This window comes from Chenopodium album, chromosome 2 (assembly GCF_948465745.1).
Source record: "Chenopodium album chromosome 2, dcCheAlbu1.1, whole genome shotgun sequence".
Lineage (NCBI taxonomy): Eukaryota > Viridiplantae > Streptophyta > Magnoliopsida > Caryophyllales > Amaranthaceae > Chenopodium > Chenopodium album.
This window is the reverse complement of record NC_137835.1, coordinates 62,267,557-62,281,651: the sequence shown is the minus strand read 5'-3', so window position 1 is coordinate 62,281,651 and position 14,095 is coordinate 62,267,557. Positions and strand designations below refer to the sequence as shown.

The 14,095-nt window shown below is 41.3% G+C and overlaps 1 non-coding gene across 1 annotated transcript; it reads right to left on the bottom strand.

The window, feature by feature from the left end:
- Window positions 1-7,203: 7,203 nt before the first annotated feature.
- Window positions 7,204-7,310, bottom strand: LOC145608277 (small nucleolar RNA R71). The gene has a single exon (XR_014105774.1). It is a non-coding gene; the product is annotated as a small nucleolar RNA R71 (small nucleolar RNA).
- Window positions 7,311-14,095: the final 6,785 nt, after the last annotated feature.

Below are 14,095 nucleotides of genomic sequence, written 5' to 3'. Positions count from 1 at the left end.
GCTATTGTGTAGACCGGCTCTTTGCCAGTGTCCGAACTACTAGTAGGTTGGGGTGTCTTAGACGACTGCCCCAGATTATTCTTATTAGTCCCCTTGGACTTAGAAATGTGGGACTTTAACATCCCCTTGTCAGCCAGACGGTCCAAGGCCCGTTGAAGGCTGAAGCAGTCATTGGTGTCATGGCCAACTTCCTCATGGTATTGGCAGAATTTGTTTTTGTTCCTTGATTGAATGGAACTTTTCATTGGATTCGGCTTCTCTAGGGACAGCCAGTCCTTAATTTCCATGAGGATGGTGTTGCAGTCCTTATTAAACTCGTACTTAGGAACGTACGGTTTAAATTCTTTCTTCTTCTTCTGAGACGGCTGGTCAGAATCACTAACCGTCCAAATTTCTTTTCTTTTCTTGCTCTCTTCTTTCTTCTTGGCCGGCTGAGCAGGCCGGCTGTCTTTCTGTTTGTCAGACTTCTTGGAGTCTGATGGATTACCAGGCGAGCAGAGGTCGGTTGCTTGAATATAGCTTTCCGCCTCCCTTAGGGCCGCCTGTAAAGTGAAAGCCCCTTTTCTGACTAGGTTGAACTTAAAAGTTGACCCGTCTCTCAGACCCTTGAAAAAGTCTGTAAAAGCTACCTCATCAGACAGTCCTTGGATCTGAATTCTAATTAGATTGAACCGCCTAACATAGGAGCGCAACCCTTCTCTCTCCCCCTGCTTAATGGTGCTCAAGTCAAGACTTGTTTTCTTAGCAGGGATGTTCATTGAGAAGTTGGAATCAAACAGGAAGGCAAGCTTCCTGAAACTATCGATAGACCTGGCTGGCAGGTTGCCAAACCATTGTTGGGCAATGCCCTTCAACATAGCCGGGAAGCATCGACACCAAGTGACATCATCCAACCCTTGTAAGTACATGAGGTTGGTGTATGCCATGAGGTGATCTTCCGGGTTGGTGGTACCGTCATAGGTACCTACCAACACATTTTTAACCTTGGCCGGCTATGCCGCCTCGGTTATCTCCCGGGTGAACACAGAAGGTTGTTCACCCAGGCGGAGCAGACGAAGCTGCCAGTGCAGTGGCTGTACAATGTTAAATGCCGCCTGACCTCCGAAGGCTGCATGAAGTAAGGTGGATACTAGCCGTAGACCTGAGAAGGTACATACGGTGCAGTCCCAATCATCTGAGGGCCAAAATGGACAGTATTACCGCCTGTCTGACTCTCATGCAAGGAAAGTGCATTCCCTGCAAAAGTGTTGTTGAAGCTGTCTTGGAAATTCGACGTAGAAGCCGACTTAGACAACTGTTGATTTCTCTTGCGGGTGATGATCTCCCGAGCATCAAGAGTTGATTTTTTGCTTCCCATCGGTTGTTGAGTCCGGCGGGTGTTGTTGGTATTCCTCTTAGGCAGAAGAATTTTGGACCAATCAATGGTCCCGGCTGCCTTCTCCTTTGGATGAGGAGTTGGCTGCCGATCTCTGACTGACTTCCCCTTTTCCAGAGGAGTCTTCTTCGCCGACTGACCCCTACTTGGGCCAGCCTGGCTCTTAGTGATCAGATCTTTGATTTCACCCTTGAAACTTGTCATGAACCTCATGAGTTCGTCTCGGGTGACAGGAGCTGATCCAGCAGCTGTGTGGGTTTCCCCTTTCCGCTGCCCAGGGGGTCGATTTGTACCCGCCTAGGTGGCACCCCGCTCCAGAGTTTCTCTGTGCCGGATGCGCTTAGTTATTAGAGAGCCATCATCGGCTGTATAGGTTTCAACCTGAGGATCTTCATCCTCCTTGTCTGTAAAAACTTCCGAGTCATCGCCTAGATGCTTAGGGGGTGGTATAGACTCTTGAACCATCTTTGAGGTACTCTCCCCACAGACGAAGCCAAATGTTTTGGGTGTTTTTGTCCCTCGGGAGAGTAACGTCACGAAGTCTGGTCCGGCTGAGTTATACCTGCAAAACAACGGAGACTCCGGGTGGTTGGAGCTCCGCCTCTGACGATCAAGTTAGTAAATTGAAAGGGAATAAAGATTGCAGAATTTTAGGTGGGGATCTGCTTGGATTTCAAGCTCAGGTCTTTCTCTGATGAGAGAGAATGTGTGTGTAATAAATGATTGAATGTGTCCCCAAAATGGGGAAATATCTCCTTATTTATAGGGTCGTTAGAGAATGTTCCCCCATTTAGGTCACTTAACCTAGATTTTAGTGGGCTGCGCCGTTTTACGACGCTTCTTGGGATTTGGGCCCTTGAAGGCCGCCATTTCATAGATTTATCCAAGGGGGCCATGTGTCAAGGGGATATTAAGCCTCATGGGCCATCCGGAACTCGACATGTGGCCTCCTCTCATTGGTCCACGTGTCTAGGGTATTTTTACCCTAAACAGATCCCACTTAGATACAAAAGTCAAAACAGATGCAATCACTAGCAACATGGAAGAAACCTTCAATGGCTACATCAACAATGCAAGAACAAAGCATCTGATTTACATGCTTGAAGAGATAAGGACCAACTTGATGTAGAGGCTTGTGTTGAAAAGGCTGGAAATGCAGCTCTTTTCTGTGTCCAAACATTCAGAAAAGGTTAGAAAATGAGAAGAATAAGGATGCATACTGTGATGTTATGCCTTCATCAGAGACATTGTTTAATGTCAGCTACAAGTTGGATTCCCTAGTTGTTAATTTAGAAGCAAAAACTTGCACATGTAGAAAGTGGGACATGGTTGGAATACCATGCTGTCATGCAGTGGCATGCATTTTTTTCTTGCACAAAGAAGCTGAGTCTTATGCTGATAGATGTTATTGGAAGGAGGTGTATTTGCAAGCATATGCAGGTAAGAATTTTAGTTGTATATGCAACACTGAGTTTAGGTTATACCTATGTTAATCTAACTTGTTTTTTTTCATGCAGGGTCAATTCCACCTTGTGAAGGGGAGAGACACTGGCCTAGAGTACAGTTGGTTATGGACCCTCCCCCTATTAAGATAGGGCCTGGCAGACCTAGGAAAAACAGGAACAAAGACCCATCTGAAAATCCATCTAAGCCAGGTCACCTCACTAGAATAGGGATGGAGATGACATGAAGTAATTGCCATCGGAAGGGCCACAACAAAAGGAAGTGTGGTGCACCAAATTCCACTACCACTCAGCCTCCCATTAAGAAGCAAGCAACTGCAGCTACACCTGTTACTGGTCAGTCACATCAGGAGGCTACAGCACAGCCAAGCCAACTTGGGAGGGGTGGGAGAATGATTAGAGGAAGGAGGGGTTCTAGAGGGGGGAGGACTGGTTCAGCTTCTGGTGGAGAGAGCAGCAGTGCATTTACAACAGGACAAGGAAGGGGATCAAGAGGAGGCAGGGGTTCAAGGGGAGGCAGGGGCTCAAGGGGTGGCAGGGGCTCAAGAGGTGTGGGAATCCTGTTTGGTGCAAATGATTTCGTACTAAATCAGGGTCCTTCTCAGTCTGATGTACACCAGGGTCCTTCACAAGTCAGCTAGGTTGTTCTCCCCACTCAGACAAGCCACATTTGATGTATGACACTACAATTTGCTCTAATGCAGCCTTTTTTTTAGCAAGAACATGTTTATTGATGTTGCTTTTGGCAAGAACAATGTGTTTATTTTGATGAACAATTTGGTGTTTTTTTTTATCAACTGTGAACTAAATCAAGTTGATGTACTTTAAATCAACTTTGACTTATTATTTTAGCAGCTGTTTGCCCACATTTGTGTTTGGTTTCAATTATTGCACAAACAAATTAGCATAAGGAAATGGAACCCATTTTTTTTTATTGAATAATCATTCTTAACATCATCACATAACAACTACAAACAAACAACAACAATGCAACATCATGCTCCTCCTACTTCATTGACATAATCACTATCCCAAACAAAACCCAAGACAAAATCAAAGCCAAAGAAAAATTCCTCTCATTCCTTGCACTCTTCATCAACTCAATTCGCATTTGACTGGCTTCCCCCTTCAGTTCTAGAACATCTTCTTCTAAGTTCTCTTTTTTAAGCTGCACCCTCTTCGCCTTATCTTCTAGCATCTGCTTGTGCATCTCTAACTCGGCAATGGTTGTTTCTTTTTCAAACAATTGAAATCGTAAATCATCAACTTCATCCCTCACACCATCTATCCACTTAAAAAAAACCACAATCCGTATCCTGCACATTACACCACATTTAGTTAATTAAAGCATAATTCAATGTACTTAAATTGGATAATTTTGATGGTTAATGCCCCAATTAGGTTCTTACAGGCCATAATGGACAGCCATGGAACTTCAACCCCACATTTGGACCATTCTTCACCGATCTCACAATCGCTTCTCTTCCACAATTACATTTAATCTTGCCAATTGACCCTCCCCTTGATGAAGAAGAAGACCCTGATGTTGCAAATTGATGCTTTGACCTCTCCATTGATGACTAATTCAAGGGATTGATTTTTACAGATTTTTAATTGAGCAATTTTGTTCAACAATAGAGGCAGGCCGTTGCTTTTTAAATCAAAACAATTAAAAAGAAATAAATAATTAAAAGAAATCCCAACGGTAAGTGCCACGTCATCCCTAAACCGGTTACAACAGGTTACGTTACCTGTTCAGTCCATTTTGGGAGAAAAATTAAAAATTTCAGTTTAATTTGGGCAGATTTAAAGGTTGGTCCAATATTGGAGAACCGACCAAAGGTTTGTTCACTCATGTTAAATTTTCTTAAAAATAAAAAGAAAAATTGCCCTTTTTCCTTTTGATAAAAACAAAAGGAAAAATCCAAACTTTGTCTCATCCGTCAATAATATATTGGAAGTTCTTGATATAAAACAAGAGAGTTGGGAACATCAAGAGAGCGATAAAAACAAATGAAAGGGGAAAAGTCCCACATTGGTTGGGGGGAAAGGTTTTGCCTTATCTATATATTGTAGTACCTTAACACTACTTAGTTGGGTGAGTGGGAGGTATGTGTTACTTGATATGTCAATTTTATATAGTGTTTTACCCCCATCCCTTGGTCGTTATTAGTAGTGTTTTTGGCTCTTTAGAGCCACTTTTATTACTAATTTTTGTTTTCTAGTGTTTTCGTAGTTTTAGTTGTATTTTACAGGAAATTGCACTCTTAGAGCATTTTCCCGGGCTTTATGGATCAACTACGGAAGCTAGAAGGACACGACCACTTTTGGAGCCCAGGATCGGTGAGAGCCGGTGATTAAGGGCTCGGTAATTGGGATCCCGAGGTATTCGGACCAAGTATTCAAGACCTGAGGAGGAAATCCGGATTAGGCCGAGAAATCAAGCCCAATCAAAGTTCGAGCCTCAAAGTGGAGCAAGGGCCCGATCGGGCGCGGCAAGGCCAGGTGCTGTGCGTGCATAAGCGCGCCCGATCGTGCGAGCATCTAGCACGATCGGGCGATGCTGCTGGCAAGGAACGCGAAGAAAAAGGCGCGCCCGATCGGGCGGCCCTTCGCCCGATCGGGCGCACGTTTTTAAGATACCTGATTAATTAGTTTTAATTTTTGTTTTAGGAAACGTTTATATACGATTTTGTACGGATTTTTGTGGATCTTCTTTCTTAGACTTTCTCTCTCTACTTAGGATCTTTTCTCTCTCTTAACTTTTCTCTCAACTCTTGTTCTTAATTATTTTCCATTAATACAGATTAGTTTGGTAACAATTTCTCTTCTCTTAATCTTAGTTATTTACTTTATTCTTTTTATCATGTCTTGCTTTATTGCTTTGATTGGTTTAATTTCTACTATGTGTGAGTAGTTTTATTTCTAGGGTTTATGGGGATCCATAAATAATATGAAGGGGTAATTTATTGTTGTTGATTATCAATGCTAGATTAATTTCCTATTGATTGAACTAATGCTCTGTGACTAGATTAGGCCTGATCTTTTATGCATGAGTTTGACAACATTGATTCGAGATTCGACAGATGAGAATTAATGTTTAGGTCTAGTTTCAATAGGCAGATTAATTAATAAATGGTTAAGTCGAGATTCGAGAGATGAGATTAAATACCGGTAAATTAATTGTGTGATTGTAATACGTAGCGAAAGCCGTTTACATTCCTGTTAATTGATGCATTGATGATTGACTATTATTGATTATTGGTATTGCATGATAATTTCTTATTGAATTGTTTTAACTCTTTATAATTGCGGCTTGTAAAAGTATAGCAATATTAAATTGATGAACCGAGCAGATGTTGGTTTGATACTAAAGGCTATTTTCAATAAGAACTTAGATCTAGTAAATTGCGAAAGCCTGTTAGATCTATGATTGATTACTATGTTTTACCCTGAAGTATTATTTATTGGTGAACCTATACCCTAGATCCTTTCATATATTGTTTTCTCTCTATTCTCAATCTTAGTAGTTTAGTTTCTTGTTCGAATATTAATATTGGTTACTTAGATAATTTAGATTATAATAATTAATTAGGAGTAAAAAGACTTGTTTCCCTATGGAGATCGACCCTACTTCCCTATCTACTTTAGTTAGAGGACTTAGGAATTATTTTTTATTAGGGGATACGACTTTACCCTGTCAAAATTTGGTGTCGTTGCCGGGGAAACGGTTTTATTTTTATTTCTGATTGTTTTTGTAGTCTAGATTATTTCCCTTTTGTCTCAGAGAGCATTAGTTCTCTGAGACAAATCTCACATTTGTTCTAGTTTTTGTTTATGACCAGGTGTTCCAGATCAGGGTACATCCCATTCGATCCTGAGATCGAACGTTCCTTCCATAGATAGAAAAATCTCTACAAGCAAATCCTGGCGGATTCTAGTGATAATAACAATAATCACCGCGATCCTCCGACTGGTTCTAGCGATTTAGAGGCATCATCAGACGCAGAATCAGAGATGACGGCTCCAAAGAAGCTTAGTGATTATTCACAACCAAAGCTTACGGATTTTCCACATCTCACCCCTACTCCGCCTCTTGATGGGGTTCAATTTGAAATTAAACCTCAATTTATAACGATGATAGAGAGGAAGCAATTCAGTGGAGCCAAGGGTCAATATTGCAACACCATCAGGCAAGCCGGGGTCACTCAAGACCAAATCAGGGAGATTCTCTTTCCCTTCTCTTTAACTGGAAAAGCTAAATTGTGGTTTAATGGCTTAAATAGAACTACACTTGGTATAACTGACTGGGAAACTCTTGTTTTAAATTTCTATAACAAGTATTATCCTGCAGAGAGAACAGCCGTACTACGGAGTGCGATCCAGAACTTTGCCCAAGAAGCCGATGAATCCTTATATGAGGCTAAGGAGAGGTTCAAAGATCTACAAAGAGATTGCCCTCACCATAATTTAGCGCAATGGCAGTTAATCCAAGCCTTCTATAATGGCCTTGGAAATTCTTCTCGAATAATTTTAGACTCTGCAGCTGGTGGGAGGTTTATGAATCTTGATGTTGAAGATGCAGGTCAGGTTATTGAAGACATGGCGATACATAATTCCCAATATGGGAACTCTAGAGGATTTGCTAACAAGGGGAAGCATAGTGTCGACTCTATATCCTTTTTGCAAGCTCAATTAACCTCTATTTGCCAAAAATTGGATAATCTGAGCACTGCTAATATAGCTAATGTTTCTGCTATTAATAATAATTCTAATGAGGCCTTCTGTGAAAATTGTGGTATTGTAGGTCATTGGGAGCAGGATTGCAGGAGTTTCGTGGAGCAAGTTAATGCCTTCCAAGCTTATAGGCAGAATAACCCATACTCCAACACTTACAATCCTGGGTATCGGAATCATCCATACCTTTCCTACCGGAGCACTAATGTTCAAAATCAACCACCACAAGAACCACAGGCGCCGCAGCAACAACAGCAGATATATTATCATCCCAACGCTAGCCAGAAGAACCAACCACAACAACCCTCCTCATCTTCTTACCCTTCTCGGGTGGAAATTAGAGCAATGTTGGCCAATATGCAAAAGCACATGGAGAGCAGAGATGCGACAATTGATCAAATTCTAGCGCATAATAAAATTGTAGATAATCAAATTGCGCAACTCTCCGCTACTCTACAAGCCCGCCAACAAGGAGCTTTGCCGGCTCAGCCGACTAGGCCTACGGATCAAGCATTTGCAATTACTATGAGGAGCGGTTCAAACTATGAAGGACCCTCTATGACCAGAGTTGATGAACCTGTTTTATTAAATAATGCTAATCTTGATTCCGTTAAACCAAACAATGTAGTTGATAGCCCTGCAGGGCCAAAGGATAATACTAACATATCTCATTCTACATTGAAGGGTACAACTCCAGAAAAGGTGGCTACTCCAGATAAGAGTAATAATTCTCCAAAGCCAATTATCAAACTTCCTTTCCCCAATCGTCAATTGAAGACAAACTTGGATAAGCAATTTGGTAAGTTCCTGGAGGTGGTAAAAGATTTGAAGGTAACAGTTCCCTTTACTGAATTGATCACACAAATCCCCTCGTATGAAAAATTTATGAAAGAAATATTGACGAGAAAAAGGTCTATTAGTGAGGTAGAGACAATAGCTTTCACTGCAGAGTGTAGTGCCGTACTTCAAAATAAGTCTCCACCTAAATTAAAAGATCCCGGTAGTTTTTCTATCCCTTGTCATATTGGAAATCTCTTGATTGATAATGCATTATGTGATTTGGGTGCTAGTGTTAGCGTCATGCCATTATATGTGTGTTCTAAGTTGAATATGGGTAAATTAAAAGCTACCAATATAACTCTACAAATGGCCGACCGTTCTTTCAAATACCCCTTAGGTGTTTTAGAGGATGTCCCCGTTAGAGTAGGTAAATTTTATATACCTGTAGATTTTGTTGTTCTTGATATGGTTGAGGATATGCAAACCCCAATTATTTTGGGTAGACCATTTCTTAACACTGCAGGAGGAGTCATATATGTAAGAAGTGGTAAGTTAACATTATCAGTAGGGGATGATAAAGTTGTTTTTAATCTGAATAATCCCCCTAAAAGCTGTATGACTGAGGAGAAATGTTTCAATGTTAATGTGGTTGTAAATTATTCTAACAAGCCCCAAGCTCTTGAAAAAGATCCCTTGGAGGCGGTATCTTGTGTTGCATCATTTTCAGATGAGATAGACAAATGGCAGAAGGAAGTCGATGCAATAGAAAGAGCACTCTACAATGTTGGTCTTGGTTTCGAGGATGAACAAGTGGAACCGATCGAGCAAGTTGTGCAAATCGAGCCTACAGTAAGTGTTCCGCCAGATCGAGTTGCAAGTGTTGAACGCAATGACAATTTGAAGCAACCTCCGATCGAAGAAGGATTTTTAGTGCGTAGCATTAAAGATCCCCCAGTCCAAGTCAAGGAGGATCCACCAGATAAGGTGATTTGGTGTCCCACAAGGTATGTCAGAAAGCCGCATCGCAGCCTGAACACCGCTAGACCGGGTGAGAAACCACCCGATCAAGCGTTAGGCTAAGGGTCCTAGATATTGTACTTGGTAAGAAGGTCGTGCGGGACCTAGATAAACCAGCGCTTTGCGGGAGGTAACTCGTATTTCTTGCTTTCTAGACTACTTTTCCTTTTCATTTATTTTTATTTTTTATTTTATTTTCGAGAGGCGAGGAGAGTGAAATTTTACCGTTTATAAGTGTTTTTGTACAGGTATAGGTTTAAGAGGTCGAAAGACTTAGAAAAATTTGAAGACGAAGAAAAGTTAAGGAAAACTGACTGGGCACGGGCCCGATCGGGCGCGAAAGCAGGGCATATTACCAGCCTTAAATTCTCCCGATCGGGCGAGGCTACCCGATCGGGCGCGCAAGGAGAGCTTGAAATTGGAGCAAATTTCGCCCGATCGGGCGCAAATCGAGTGAAGGAAAAGATATGTCGGGCGAATCTCGCCCGATCGGGCGAGTAAGAGGGCGAAAATTTCGTTCGTGTTCGCGCCCGATCAGGCGGAGCTCGTCCGATCGGGCGCGCAACTGAGAGTCTGGAAATCAAGTTTATCCGCCCGATCGGGCGCGCCTATTTTGATCGTCCCTTTAAACTTTTCCTCTTCTTTCTTTCCTCACTTTCTTCTTATTTCATCTTCTTCTCCATTACTTTCTCTCTCTAAAACCTCCATATTTACACCTTCAAACTCACTTCTTTTTCAAGATCTTCTCAAATTCATCCATCAAAACCTCAAAATTCTTACATATTATTAATCCTCACATCTTCCTCTACATTTCCCACCTATTTTCTCCCACTTTCTCTCATACTTCCTTCAAACCCCTAGAGAGAGAAAGCTCCAAGCATCAAATTTTTCCACATATAATGGCCTCAAAACATTCAAGGACACAAAGGGGTGAGAGTTCGAGGGCACCACAACCAACGGTCAACCCGGATCTTCAAATTCCGGGATGGGAGGAGGTTGTCATTACCTCGGAGGAGCAACGGGCTAGGATGCTAAACCTCATCGATCGCCAGGTAATCTCTACCCGTTTTATTCATCATCCCACACTAGTTAGGTTAGGCTTAGATAAATATTTGGAAAAATTGTTCAAAGGTATAGGCATGAGTGGTTTCTTTCAAATGTGCCATGATACGTATGACTACTTAACATTAGAATTCATTTCAAGTTTTAATGTTATTAAAATGAATGCACTAATTACTCATGTACAATTTCGATTATTAAACAACAATGTGAGACTAACTTTTAAAGAATTCGGAAAGTTGTTTGATTTAAAATCGAATAAACCGATTGAACCCTCTCAAGACCACACTGCCGTGGTCTATAAGAGGCTAACTGGGGAGGATTTAGTTAACCTCCAGCATGCCAAAGGGACGTGGATTCAACATCCCGTCCCAAAACTTTGGCAAAGATTTGCCGGCCTCACTATTTTTGGGAGGCATGAACCGGCAAATGTTAGGAGAGATGAATTGGAACTTTTGGCATCCTATATAATTCCTACCGCCGAAAAATTGAACATACCCCATAGGATAGCCAATCACTTCCAAAGGGCGGCCAATGCGGCCGAGGCTAGTAGGTCTAGGACACCTATTTATTTTGGGGGGTTAGTGACCCACATTGCTAGAAAACACCTAGGTTGGAACCCGGATGGGCATAGGAAAGTTGTAGGATCAAACCTCATGGACCTAGCCTATTTAGGGAGTTTGAACTGGGTGCAACTCGTGGGGAGTGATACTTGGTGGATAGTCTACCGACAATCGGGTAGGAGGGATCAAGCCTTTACCTTACCCAACCCCGCCTTGACCAAATTTGAGAAGGGGAAGCCTTCTTATACTTTCGAGATTAATGGTCAAGGTGAGGTTCAACCACCTCACCCTTCACCACAACCCCACCAATCCCCCCTAGACCATTCCCCCACTCACCATTCACCACACTACCAACCACCTCCACCCTTCACCTATGGCATACCCACTTCCTCGGTCGACTATAACGTCGACCCAATGCCCCTTATGACTTTTCGGCTTTTAGGAGCCAATTAGACTGCATCGAGACGGGGCAAGGGAGAGTTGAGGGTATGATGCAAAACCTAGATTCTAGGTTAAGCACCTTAGATGGGCGGGTTGGTTACATAGAGAGGAACCTCGGGAGGGGTCTATACCCCATGTATGACGATTATGCCCGTCGGGGGGCTATTCCTCCCGATTCACTTACTCCCGATTGGTTCCAATACCCCCTAGGAGGGTATTCTCACCCCAGTGCGTATGGTACTTATGTGGACTACTCTTCGGTCCACGGATATGGGGGTGATGCTCCTTTTGGGGGTATGGGGGGGAATGTGGACCCTAACTACTTTGCAGGTGGTTCGGGTAATGGTGGTGCTGGACCAAGCCAGGGTGGTGCCGGCTCGAGTCATGGAGGAGGATATGAGAGGATGGATGGCGATGAGGAGTAGCTCTTCCTAGCTACCCTCCCAAGTCAATGAGGGCATTGTTTGATTTGGCTTGGGGGGGGGAGATTTCTTGTATATATGGTAATCCTCTTTCATTTTTCTCTATTTATTGCTTTCCTAGTATAGTTTTTATTGCTTTCTTATTTATAAAATACAAAAAAAAAAAAAAAAAAAAAAAAAATTTGAAAAAAAAAAAAATCCAAAAATACGTTCCAATGAATTATAAATTATGCTTCCCTGTGCCCCTTACTTGAGAAAATTGTTTTGATTCTTGGTATTTGATGATAGGCATTGTGGATTAGTTGATCATGATTTGATGTTTGATTGCCTTGAAACCTTAACATGCGTCAACTTTGTCCAACTACTTGTGAATATAGTACTTGACTAGTTGATTTGGTAAGGAATGTGTGATAGTTCCATAGTTCCTGGTATGTCAATGAATTTGAGTATTGGTTTGCAACTATTAGTAATATTTATATGATTCATTATTATGCACATTGAGGAGGACGAAGACATTTGTTCTTTTAGGTAGCCTCCATATATTGTAGATACATTTGTTCCTTTCTTGCTACCCATGTTGTTGCCTTGACTTTTTGTTGTTTATTAGCTGCATTACAAACCTATTTTGCCCCATTGGTTACTAGTCCCAAGCTTGGCTTGGGGGAGCTATTAGTGAGTGAGGTGAGGGAATTTGTAGTGTGCTTATTATTTGCACAACTTGGGTGGGACTTTGAGAAGTTGTTTTGTTGTTATTCATGTTTATTTTTTGATGAGTTTGAGAGTTATTTTTTCTTGAAAAATAAAGCATGATATTATGAAGAAAAAAAAGAGAAGTTCAAGAAAAAAAAAAGTGTGAAAAAATAAGTGAACTTCAAAAGACAAAAAATGTTCAAATGTTCTAGTTGGAGGTTGATCAAAGGAATATAATTTTGAGCCTCAATGAAAAATTCAAGTTTGGAAAATAAAGTTTGTTTATTCACTCTACTTCTTCATTATTATATCTTATGAGTGAAATTGTAAGAAGTTGGGTTTATTCATTATGATTGGAGTATATTTGGTTGATGTTAGAGTTGGTTATGTAGGAGATGTATGATCATTAGTTATTTTGATCATGGGTTTTATTAGGATATGACTCCTTTAAGCATAGCTTTTCTCTCACTTATTCCCAAATTTATCCTACCCTTTACCCTAGCCTTACATTACAAGCTTTAAAGACCTTCCGACCTTTGTGCATAGAATTGTATGAATGTGAAAGTGTTGTTTATCAATGCAAGTTATGACTTGGCATATTTCAAGTCGACTAGTAGGATTGAGTGTTCATTGTTTATACACACGAGAGTGTGAGTTGGGAGGGCATTGTTCACCTAAAGGGGGTTGGATGGAGAGCGATCGAGTACATATTTTACTCGCCACATAAATGAGAGTTGAGTGTGTGAGCACTAGTCTTGAATTCTATATGCTCTTGTGGTTTGCTCTATTTGACAATTGTTAGGGAGATTGGTAATTAGATGGATTTGATTGGTTGACTTTGAAGCATGTTTATTTGATTTACCCTGAATCGTCTGTGCTTGATTTTTACTTTTTGGGGTGAAGCATATTTATTGATTCATTGATGAGATCTTTGCTTAGGGACAAGCATTACTCCACACACATGAGCGCATGCCAAGCTGTGTCGTGCTCGAGACTTGGGGAATGCGATGCGCGGGTCCTTGTTATCTTTATGGAGAAATTTTATTTCCTTTCTTTGTTAAACATAATATTCTTTTTTTTACTGTTGGGATTATTCTTTTTTTACTGTTGGGATTACGGAATTAAATCAGCCATTAATCCCTTGATTACAGCTGACTTATTCAATTCCTTAATTACTACTTGACTGACTAAATTAATCTGGTCACTTTCTTAGCTAGATTCTTCCCATGTTTTATGCTATCCGTTTTCCTCCTTCTGCCTATATATACTCAGTGGTTTTCCCAGCCAAAAAACATAACAATTCGTATCTTTCTCTCTTCTCTCTAATACTAAAACTGTTCTTGTTTTTTGGGCAAGTATTTTGAATTCCAGTCGGGTTTGTGAGTGCACATAAACTCCGGCGTCGTGCTTATCCTGGAGGGCGACCGCTTCTAGTCTACTGCACCGGGAGGTAGCGCGTAATCGTCTTTTAGGTTAGTAGTTCTCCACGGCGCGGCTATTGTTTGTTTGGTTCACGCATCAAGAGATAAGTAATTTATGTTTTATTGC